This window comes from Brachycentrus maculatus, unplaced genomic scaffold (genome assembly GCF_059751285.1).
Source record: "Brachycentrus maculatus isolate JH-2025_06_01 unplaced genomic scaffold, ASM5975128v1 h1tg000656l, whole genome shotgun sequence".
NCBI lineage: Eukaryota > Metazoa > Arthropoda > Insecta > Trichoptera > Brachycentridae > Brachycentrus > Brachycentrus maculatus.
The window spans coordinates 757866-770000 of NW_028281391.1; the positions used below are offsets into that span (position 1 = coordinate 757866).

The 12135-nt window shown below is 29.5% G+C and overlaps 1 protein-coding gene across 1 annotated transcript in view; it reads right to left on the reverse strand.

Moving 5' to 3' along the window:
• LOC148300785 (cell adhesion molecule DSCAM-like) overlaps window positions 1–12135 on the reverse strand; it is a 232891-nt gene that overhangs the window by 135523 nt on the left and 85233 nt on the right. The gene's annotated exons all lie outside the window — the stretch shown is intronic.

Here is a 12135-nt window from a genome sequence, read left to right on the forward strand (position 1 = left end):
TATTACATATATATGCGATACAATAGTATTACATGAAAATGAATGATTTCTTGTATGTTTTGCGCAGATACTTTGTGGCACATTTTATAAACTTGATTAAATAAAACTACTTTTAACCACTTTTTATTGGTACACTTTTTCCGACCGAACCTTGCCATCATCAGGGTTTATTTACTAATTCTAAAACATTGAAATACTTATAGTTAGGTTATACTTAATTACCCTTCCCTTACGATGCCAAAAACATCCACGCACTCCGTACACCATATGAAAATATGATTTAAACATCGGGAAAAACTATAAATGTTGCTTTTATTGAACACTGCGCAGCGAATACATTTATTGTAGCCCACAAGTTGTCGTCAGGAGTGGACGTATGATTAATTTTTAAGTGGTTGGTTTATTACAAGTATTTAATTTTTAAATAAATAATTAATGTAACTTTGTTTTCAAATCACTATAAATATTTTATATTAACTTAATTATATCAATAGTATTAATCAGTCTTGATAAAGAAGCGGTCAGCTTCGAAACCGGTAAACATTGTAATTTTGTTATATTAAAAAAAAAAACATATGTTTTATATTAAATCAAGCAAGTCCTTTCAATTACTAAGTAACTCTTAGTAATAATAGTGACTTAATATTTAATTATAATTTTATTATATTATTAGTATTATTATCAAAAGTATGAATCAGTCTTGATAAAGAAGATGTTAGCTTCGAAACCGGTAGACAATGTAATTATGTTATATTAAAACTTTTATAGTCATTTTAAAACAAAGTTACGCAAGTCCTTTCAATTACTAAATAACTCGTAGTAATAAAATGGACCCAATGTTTTATTATAACTTTATGATATTAATAGTATTTTTATCAAAAGTATGAATCAGTCTTGATAAAGAAGCTGTTAGCTTCGAAACCGGTAGGCACTATAATTATGTTATATTAAAACATTTATAGTGATTTTAAAACAAAATTACATTTTAATTATGGGTATTATTCATTTAAATTTGATGTATTAAGCAAGTCCTTTCAATTACTAAGTAACTCTTAGTAATAATAGTGACCCAATAGAGTTAAAGCGGTCCAAGACAATCCCCTCACGTCCGGGGGCAATACGAGCACCTTATCCCACGTCCCATTGCGAGACAATTCGGAATACATTTGGAGTCAGTCGCTGTCAGGTTTATTGCAACGAATGCACTTTCGTCCGGAATTCGGAATTGGAATTCGACAAAGCCGGTTGGCAACCCTATCTTGCAGTCCGTGCGCGTAGAAAACACTGGAAGGCGGCCAGCGCGGCGTCCGACGAGATATGGACATTACGGCAGCTGGAAATAGGGTTGCGAAAATATATTCATCGAATTTCGATTTCGAATTTTACAAGTTTAAAAATGTGACTGCCACAGTTAATGTATAGAATTTTATTTGATAATAAAGAATGTTAAACCGTGTTTTGCCATATTCAATAGTTATTATTCTTTGTTAAGTTCGGCTTGAGATAACCTTTGTGTAAAGTTTTACTTATCTACTTGTATTTCAGCCCAAGACCACGGGATTGTTTAAATTTACTCAAAAATGGGACTTTCGTAAAATGAACGACGATAGGAAAAGCAAAAAATTTAAAATATGTGCAACATGTTTTTTTAATGTAATTAATTATTAATTTCATTTTAGAGTAAAAAACGAGGTTTCTTAATTCGTTCATATATAATGAACGTCCAAGAATTTGAGTAGTGTGGTTGTCAATAATGGGTAGAATTGGTAATTGTTACACGTGTGTTAAGTGATAACTTAAACCATTGTATGACGGTCGTAAGCCCCGTAAACTCCCAGACTTCCATATTCTTTAACATCTTTGGTGAGATGTCAACAAAATAATATTAAAATTATTGATAATTTTTTTCCATCATGTTCAACCCCACACTCCAATGGCTTTTAAATTATTATTATTCAATATCAAAACGAGTAACATTTAGTCTAAGATTCAAGGTGTCAACTATTTTCGAAAAAGTAAAATTTTTCTCTTGTGCCGCGAAGTTGGCAACCCTGTCGTGAAATGCTTTCGCAATAAGAGAAGGGTGGGGGTGAAAATACGGTCCCAAACTTATGTTTGCGATATGAGAAATACAAATCATCCTAAATTCTTGTTTGAACGTTAGATCGGTTTGAATATTTTTCAGTGCACAGCGGTGAGCCGATTTCATGTTTCTTGAAACTTAGCGCATACAATTTCAAAAATATATTAATATTTTTTCGCATGATTTACGTACGCTAGAAGTTAAAGGATGTTTCTTGAATAAATATAATGGTTTCAGAAAAATGTTAATATCTTACAAATAGGACATTTGAATTGTGCACAAAGAGTATAACATTCCGAAATCGTGACGTTTACCACTAAGCGGAATCATGAAAAAAATCAAATTCACAGAAAAAAAATTGTGAGAATTATATCATAAATCTCTCACTCCTTTCAACATCGTCATATATCAAAAATCAACAATTTTCATTTATGCATGTTTTTGAAATGCCCAGAAAATAAACTATATGCCACCAAAAGCGGCATTTTGAAGAAAGGGTATTGTTTAAAAAAAATTAAATATACTTTCTATTTTTTCAAATGTAGAGAAAACATTCAGGTTTTACCTTAAAAGATCTGTTACAGAGTAAAAAGTTCAATAAGTGGCTTGATATTTATTTTTAATTTATTTTATTATATTTTTAGACTTTAATAACGATTTATGTTTTAATTTTAAATCAAACACAGATTTTTTGAGTCTACTAAGTTGTATTTTATTAACAAAAAACACATAAAAATTGTATTGTGACAATTGTTTCGCGTTGTTAGGGCATTATCAAACGAAAGTCATACATTCGTTGACATTCGTTTGATAATGCCCTAACAAGGCGAAACAATTGTCACAATATAATTTTTTATGTGTTTTTTGTTAATAAAATACAACTTAGTAGACTCAAAAAATCTGTATTTGATTTAAAATTAATACATAAATTAAAATGGAGTTCTACAAATTAAACGCCAAGTCAATAAATAATTTAATAACGATCTCCTGAAAAATCTTTTTTTTATATATGACGTTGTTGAAAGGAGTGAGCGATATATTTTTGGGTTCCAAAATTTGAGTCGTGTGGTTATCAACCATGAGTATAATGATAAATGTTACACGTGTATAAAGTGATCACTTAAACCACTCTATGACAAGTTCAAAATTTGAGTCGTGTGGTTATCAATCATGAGTATAATGATAAATGTTACTCGTGTATAAAGTGATCACTTAAACCACTCTATGACAAGCCGTAATCCCTATAAACACCTAAACTTCTATTTTCTTCTCCATCATTCATGAGATGTCAAAAAGAAAAAAACTCCTTAATGGAGAAACTCAGGTTTTGTAAGCAAAATTTTGTAAACACCCAAAATTTTGTGGATAAAATAACGGGCCAAATCATAAGCTGCATAAAATTTTCAAATCATGTTTTCAGGCATCTCCCAGTGTGTAAAATAATACAGCAATGATCTTGCATACATTTGAACAAAAAGTTCTCTGCTTAGTAAGAGCTTATTCAAATCGACTATAAATACTACCGCAAACTCACACATGAAACGACATGAGAATGGTTTGATTTACAAATCTGTTATTGTGAATTAAAAAATATTAAATATTCTTTAAAAAGTAGTTTTTTTTATAATTAAAAGTCGAGGTGGTCAAACGGCCATTATAAATTTATATACCAAAATTTCATTTCTAATTAAAAAAGTAGTTTTTTTAAATTAAAAGTCGAGTTGGTCTAACGGGCACTATAAATTTGTATACCAAATTTTCATTTCTAATTAAAAAAAGTAGTTTTTTATAATTAAAATTCGAGGTGGTCAAACGACCACTATAAATTTGTATACCAAATTTTCATTTCAAATTCAATAAATTGATTATTCACTCATTAAATGGAAATATTTTTTAATCTCACTTTTTTCATTAACTTAAAATTTAACTTGTTAAAATTTGCATTTTAGTATCGTCAACTAGCACATAAGATACTGCATTAAAAAGATATAGGAACTATGAGTTGTAATTTTATTATTCAATTCGTTTCACCTAAGAACAACAGTACCCTGAAAACAACCCTAGTAATAACGCTCGAAACGTTGAAAAAATTTATATTTTCAAGAAGTTTTTCTTCTACAATCGAACGACGCGTTTTGTTTACGCGGGGTTAAATACACCCGCCGAAATTATCAATCATTTGCATAATAATAATGCGGGGTTAACTGAATCACACATCGACAAAGGGCGAATCAGCCCGTGGGGTAAATCGAATCGGGATAAAGCGGACGCTTAGCGCGGTGGGGAAGTGTTATCGGTAGGCGAGCATGGAGGCTTCGGTTTTCCCTGATTTTCCGGTCTGTTGGTCCGGCTCGGTGCCTTCACGCACACCCGACCGGATCTCACCGTAGTATATTTAGCCCGCCATATTTTTTTTGGATCCGGTTCCGGACACTGCGCCGATAATTTAATTATAATTAAAACATAACTTTGTTTTAAAATCACTTTTAATATTGTATTGTAACTTAATTATAATGTTTACAGGTTTCGAAGCTAACTGTTTAACGGTAGGCATTATAATAATATATTTAAAGTGATTTTAGAACAAAGTTATATTTATTGATTTGGCGTTTAATTTTTGGAACTCCATTTTGATTTATGTTTTAATTTTTAAATCAAACACAGATTTTTTGAGTCTACTAAGTTGTATTTTATTAACTGAAACACATTAAAAATTTATATTGTGTCAATTGTTTCGCCTAGTTATAGCATTTCCAAACTAATGTCGACATTCGTTTGAAAATGTCATAACTAGGCGAAACAAACGAATGTTTAAAAATGCCATAACTAGGAGAAACAATTGATACAATATAATTTTTTTTATTTGTTTTTGTTAATAAAATACTTAGTAGACTCAAAAAATCCGCGTTTGATTTAAAAATTAATTTAAAAAAACTGAAAACAAACAAAGTTATATTTTAGTTATGAAATGAAAAATCACAAGTTATCGATTCAAATACAAAAGATAATTTTATTATTTATTTTATTTAGAGGAGTCATTTGTTGATGAAAACCAATCCATAAGATTGAGACCGCATCTCAAGATTTTTCAGTTTTTAAAATACTTAAAAATCTTGAGATGGAGAAGAATATGGAAGTCTGGGCATTTACAGGGCTAACGACTTGTCATAGGCTGGGTAACATTCAACATTCTATCCATGATTGATAACCATAACCAAGCCGTTTCTCACCAGGGGTAGGCAGAGAGAATAGATCGCCACACTACTGTCTTTTCAAACAATGTTTGCTCCTTCGAGATGCTCCTTAATGCATCTCCTCAAACATACATAAAACAATAATAATAATAAAACCCTTATCCGCACCCTAATGGTGCATAGGGCACTGCGTCATATAAACGCAGTGTTATCTTGATCGTTTACACATGAAAGAAAGGTGATCAGCCCACCGCTTCATGTACCAGTCCAGGGTAATATTGAATAAATATTACAGTGAAAAAATCACTTATATTTATTTGACCCCCCCCCTGGGAATCGAACCCGGGTCCTCCAGAACGGTAGCCGAGCGTGCTGACCATTACACTACGGAGGCGGACAAACATACATACCCGAAGATTATTTCATTCATACTTCTGACCTAATCGCGCTCGAGTATTTGAAAACCTTGATCATGACAAGTTTTCCTCGATCTTTCTCTGCTCCCATTTCCAAATTTATTCCCTTCAGAAAAAATACCTTTTTTTACTCGTTCCACTTGTTTAAACATTTTCGAAATACCTTTCTAAATTCAAACATAATAATTTTTATTTAAAAATAAATTAAATAGAAATAAGTACATAAAATTAAAAGAAAATATGTATAAAAAGTAAGAATAAAAAAAACAACATGAAGTATTTTTTAGGTTTTTATTATTAATATTGAATAATAACAAATACCAAGAAAGTAAAATAAAAAAGTCTCCAAAATGGAAATAATAAAAAAAAATAAAAAAATATATATCAGCGCAGTGTCCACATATATAACACCATTCATGTTCTTCATAGAACGAGTGGCAAACATTGCTCGTAAAATAGCTTCCATAAAAAGATAATAGGCCAATGCTCGGATGGAAAAAGCCCCGCGCAAAAACAACCCTTATGGCCCCACACCATAACGGCCAATTTTTCACAGCTCGACATGTGGTCAGTTGTGTTTGAAATTTTTTCACCAGAAGAAAATATTATTTTTATGAACACTGTTAGTTCTGATACTTTTCTTACATTATATTTTGGGTGATTTATTTCTAAGGCACTGATTTATGATTTTTTTGGCACCCTGTACTCGTTTTAGCTGTGAATTTTTTTACTGTGCTATCGCTTAACAGTAAGCAACGTTACCCTTAATTTAAAAGATAAATAATTCACAATGAATTAAGTTTTTTTTGTAAAATAAAACAACTTTTTTTATTGGTAATTTTTTCTCCGACCGGTTTCGACAAGAACTTTATCATCATCAGGGTTCAACATGTTATCACGAAAAAAATTGTTTAAAATTAAATTTTTACAAAAACGGTCGATTTAATTTATTTAATGGGACTTCTTGGAAGAACTTCATTTCAATTCATTAACTAACAACAAAACACTTTTTTTCCACATTTATTTTATTTGACCAATGGCTGGGTTACTTTACCAACATCATCAGACTGATGATGTTAGTAATGATGAAGCCCGGTCACTGGAATATAAATGTGGAAAAAGTTTTTAAGTAGTCATTGTTGTTATTATATAGGACGGATGAAATTATATTGAAAACTTACTTTAAAAATACATTTGAAAAAAATTATCAGTAGTCAAAATTTAATACCTAACTAACTTTCAACCTGCTTTCCGCAGGGGTAAGCAGAGGGAAAAGAACGCCAAGCCAATCTGTCTTTGCAAAAAATTTCTACATTAATCAATACAATTGTTACCAAAAATATATTTTTAAATCTACTCTCTAGGCTTAAGAAGTTGCATAAGGATCATCTTTTTAGGAGTCTCTTTGTAGATAAATAAATTGATAAGACATTTGCATACATTAAAAGTGATCACTTAAATTAGTCTTTGATAGGTGGTTATCCCTTTTAATACATAGACTATATAAAAATAACTCTAAATTGGAGAAATCTAGATTATATGTTAATTTTTAATACCAATTACCATATAAGATTTGTCTAACAACCATTGAGTTATGGTCCTGTGATTAGTGTCGCGGACTTGAGTCAAAGCTTCTCAGTTCAAACCCACTCTATCACAATTTGATAAATATATCTATAAAAACGAACCGCTTAGTTTCAAAAAAATAGTATGCCATTGAAATATTTTTTGTCAATAATAAAAACACAAATATTTCTGTGAAAAATAGATTTTGGAACAGAAAACCAGTTATACATAAAACAATTTGGAACCAATATCACCTAGTATTTACATCGTTATTGGTTTTGGAATATTATTTCGTTGAATTACAACGGCTAAAATATCGTCTCAACATATGTAAATACATGTATGTTTATGTTAAAAACCTATTTCGACATAAGCTATGTCCAACAATTTTTCAAAACACAAAACCTTTAATATATATAGCCGACTTTATACACAGTATAAAAGTCAAAGTCACGTGCAAAACCTCCGTCGCCTGAATAATGCGAGCGAGAAGTAAAATGGAAATACAAATTGAAAAATTGATCCTTAAAGTAACAAACGTAAAACACGCGTCTTTTGTCAATCGTTACAGATAAGATGAACAGGAGAAAACAGCACAAAAGGAATGGAATCGTCTCAATCTATCGGGTGGAAGGAAATACATAGAGCAAGCGTACGTTATATCATTTGCTTTACACATCACTGCCCCATTGTGGTTTTTCACAAACGGTTTTAAAGTTACTAATTTTTTTCATGTTGATGTTTCTTATCACGGTTTTATAAAAATAAGTTTGTTTCATGTTAAAATACTAAGTTTTTGTGTCAGTTAGCTGAACAACAATAAAAAGAAATATATATTGGATGATTTTATATTGGATGAATTTTAACAATAATACCACATTGCTCCATACCTTCGGTACTTGTACATGTGAATAAGTGAGAATAAATATTTTGTTTTTTAAAAGAAAAACTAATAAAACTACGTTTCTCCATACCCTCCGTACCGTATGAGAATATGACAAGTTTGTATTAAAAAAAAAAACATAAAACCACATTTTCCAAACCCTCAGTACTTGAATATGAGAGTGAAAAAAATTTGGCGTAAAAATAATTTAAACCACTTTTCTCCATTATTGTATAAGAGTATGATATTTTTTTTTGTAAAAAAAACAGTAAAATCAGTTTTCATCGTGCCTCGGGTACTTGTATATGGGAATATTTAAAAATGTATAAAAAAAACAATAAAACCACATTTTCATATCCCTAGTATTTGTACATGAGAATGAAAACAATTTTTTTAAAGAAAAAATAATAACACTTTGTTTCTCGATGTATCCGGTATTTATACATGAAAATAAGTAAAAAGGTTTTTTTAAGGAAAACTAATAAAACCACCTTTCTCTATACATCCGGTACTTGTATATGAGAATAAGAGGAATAATTTTTCACAGATGCAATCTCTTCCCCTCGACCCATTCCTCGATAGGGCTCCTCCGTTCTATTTCTTTCCCTAAATATGAACATATTCCTCAGAACAGTTTCCAATAAAGGGAATAAAATTCCTACATTTAGAGGTTTTCGTTTCATTCTATTACTTTTATGAGTCAGTGGCAGATGTACTCGGCTCGCAATAAAAACGATTTTCCTCCATTCGCTGATTTGGCGGAATAGCTATCACCAAATAAAATACTTGAAAAATTGTCGACGTTTTGTGATTTTGTCAAAAATTCTTGTGACTATTCGATTATTTAATATTACATAGTTATACTTATGTACATGACAGTTTTTTTAAATTACTTTCAAGTGAAAACCTGTAATTGTATTTTTTTTATTATATTTTGTTATTTTTTGTAAATATTCTGTTGGTTTTATAATATATAAATATATAGAAAAACTTTTTTAAACCGAGTTCACCGTGTTAATAATTTCAGTTTTTTTAATATACTTGATCGAACTTGCTTATTCTATAAAAAAAAATATTTTGAAATGTTTTGAATTGTTTTTTTTTAACGAGCAATATGCATTTCTTTACATTAATAAATATTCCAATTAAATAATAATGTGTCGCACCTACAATAACAATCAATATTAAAAATATTATTTAGGAATATGACAGGTACAGAAAAATGAATTAGCATTATATCATCTTTGATTTTAGTTTCACAGTTAATTTTATTTTTACAAAAATTAAAATCTGCTTCTGTTCCCCGTGGTTAGTGTCGAGGTCTCTTAATCAGTGTTTCCTGCTTCAAACTCGCTCTAACATAAATTGATACAATAACTTGTAAATTGAGATATTTGTACCCTACAATATGACGTTTATTTTTAAAATAAAAATAAAAAAACAGATCTCCAAGATCAAAATTGATTACTGTACACCGATGCTTTTGACTTGCAGAAAGTATTGTTTAAGTGGGCGTCCTTAAAGCATGTATATATTATATTCCTGGATTATAAGTACTCGCACTACAAATGACAATACGGAGGAATAAAAATAAATAAAAATAACAAATTTGGAGTCCTAAACAATATTTGTACCAAAGTACGTCAAATGAAATCCATGTGTCCCCTCGATATTTTTGAGGTAATAATATTCCATCTAGTGACATACATAGTACCTTTAGAAAATAGATGCGTTTGACACGTTGCGTTGGAGAGATTTGTGGTTGCCATGGGGTAGGAATGATGAGTAAGGGAAATTTCAGCAGAACAGAACCACTGAGCCAACATAAAATTTTAATATATATATTTATATATATGGTATATATATATGTATATATATATATATATATATATATATATATATATATATATATATATATATATATATATATATATATATATATATATATATATATATATATATATATATATATATATATATATATATATATATATATATATATATATATATATATATATATATATATATATATATATATATATATATATATATATATATATATATATATATATATATATATATATATATATATATATATATAAATATATATATATATATATATATATATATATATATATAAATATATATATATATATATATATATATATATATATATATACAGTATCTACTCAATGAATTAGGGCCACGCAGAATTTCGCGCAATTTCTCAATTCAAACAGGAATAACTCAGAGAAAACCTTGAATAAAACAACCTTGAATTTTATTTACACATGAACACTTTATTACGCTTAAATTATGCATACACTTTCATATAAATATAGTTAGTATTTAGTATTTCCACCTTTGGCAGAAATAACTGCCTCAATTCTTTTTGGAATACTTAAAATGCACTGTTTTATCATGTTTTTTATTTCTTCGTCTTCTGACCAAATTTTTTGAATATTTTTTTTTAGACAGTCTACTGTCAGATTTGGAAATGAGTATACCTTATTTTTTAACATGCTCCATACGTTTTCAATAGGATTAAGGTCCGGAGAATTTCCAGGCCAGGGGAGCAAAGGCAGATTTTTGTTAGAAAAAAAATTATTATTGATTTAGCCCGGTGGCAAGGTGCCCCATCCTGCATGAAGGTGTATGGACCTTCTGTTGGGTCGAGTGTATGGTAGAAGGGCAATAAAATTCGTTCGAGGACCTGCTTATAGGAATTTTGGTTCATTGTTCCTTCCACGAAAAACAACGGCCCAGGTAAATTGTTAATAATACATGGCCATATCATTGTTGCAGGGGGTGTTTGATAACTTTTACCACACAGGCCTCATTGTAACGTTCCATTGGTGTTCTCCTGACGAATCGACGGCTCTCTGTCACGGCTTCTAACCGGCACTCATCACTAAAGATGACCTGAAAAATAATGAAAATTTAAGTTTAATTCAAATATATAAGTTTATTTACTAAAATGATATGTTGAAAATTACATTTAAATAAATACCTTTTTCCAATCATCTACCGAGTAATTTCGATGTAGCCTGGCCCATTTTAATCGATCCGCTTTCATTCGTGGTGTCAATTTTGGTACTTTTACAGGGCGCCTGCATTTCAGATTTACTTCGTAAAGACGTCGCCTCAGTGTTGATACCGATATATTTATACCCTCTTCTTCCAATTTTATTTTTAATGTTTTTGCTGATGCACTACGGTTTTCTAAGGCACTTTGAACGATTTTTCGATCAGTCCTCGGTGTTGTTTTTCTAATCCTACGACAGTTCTTTCGCCGATTGCTGGTGGCGGGTGACTGATTTTTTATTGATTTTGAAATTCTGTCCACTGTTTGACGAGAAACGTTTTCTTTTTTTGAAATTTCTCTATTAGATAGTATTCTTAATTTCAGTAGCACTATAACACTAGACTTTTTTTCCTCAGAAATGTCTTTACTTTTTCCCATTTTGTCCTTTTAAAAAAAAACACTTGTGTTTACAAAAAAAAATTATAATTTATGAACTAAAATTAAAAATTAAGTTTTTTTCACAAGACATGATAACTATATAACCTCTCTAAACAAAGCAACAACCAGAACTGAAGAAACTTCACTAATAAATGAGATAGGACTATTTTTTGAACTTTCAACTATCTGTCTACCTGTGCTAATTAGGGACCTTTCTCAGAAAAAGGGTTTGAAATTTTATAAAGGCTTAAATTATCCAGGTATATTTTACATATTATTGAAGGTAATATACATGATATTAGATGTCAATAGAAAACTTAAAGTATTTATGTAAAATAAATATAATAATCCAAAAGATTTCAGAGTATTCAAAAAAATAATGGGTGGCCCTAATTCATTGAGTAGATACTGTATATATATATGTATATATATATTTATATATATATATATATATTTATATATATATATTTATACATATATATGTATATATATATATATATATATATATATATATATATATATATATATAT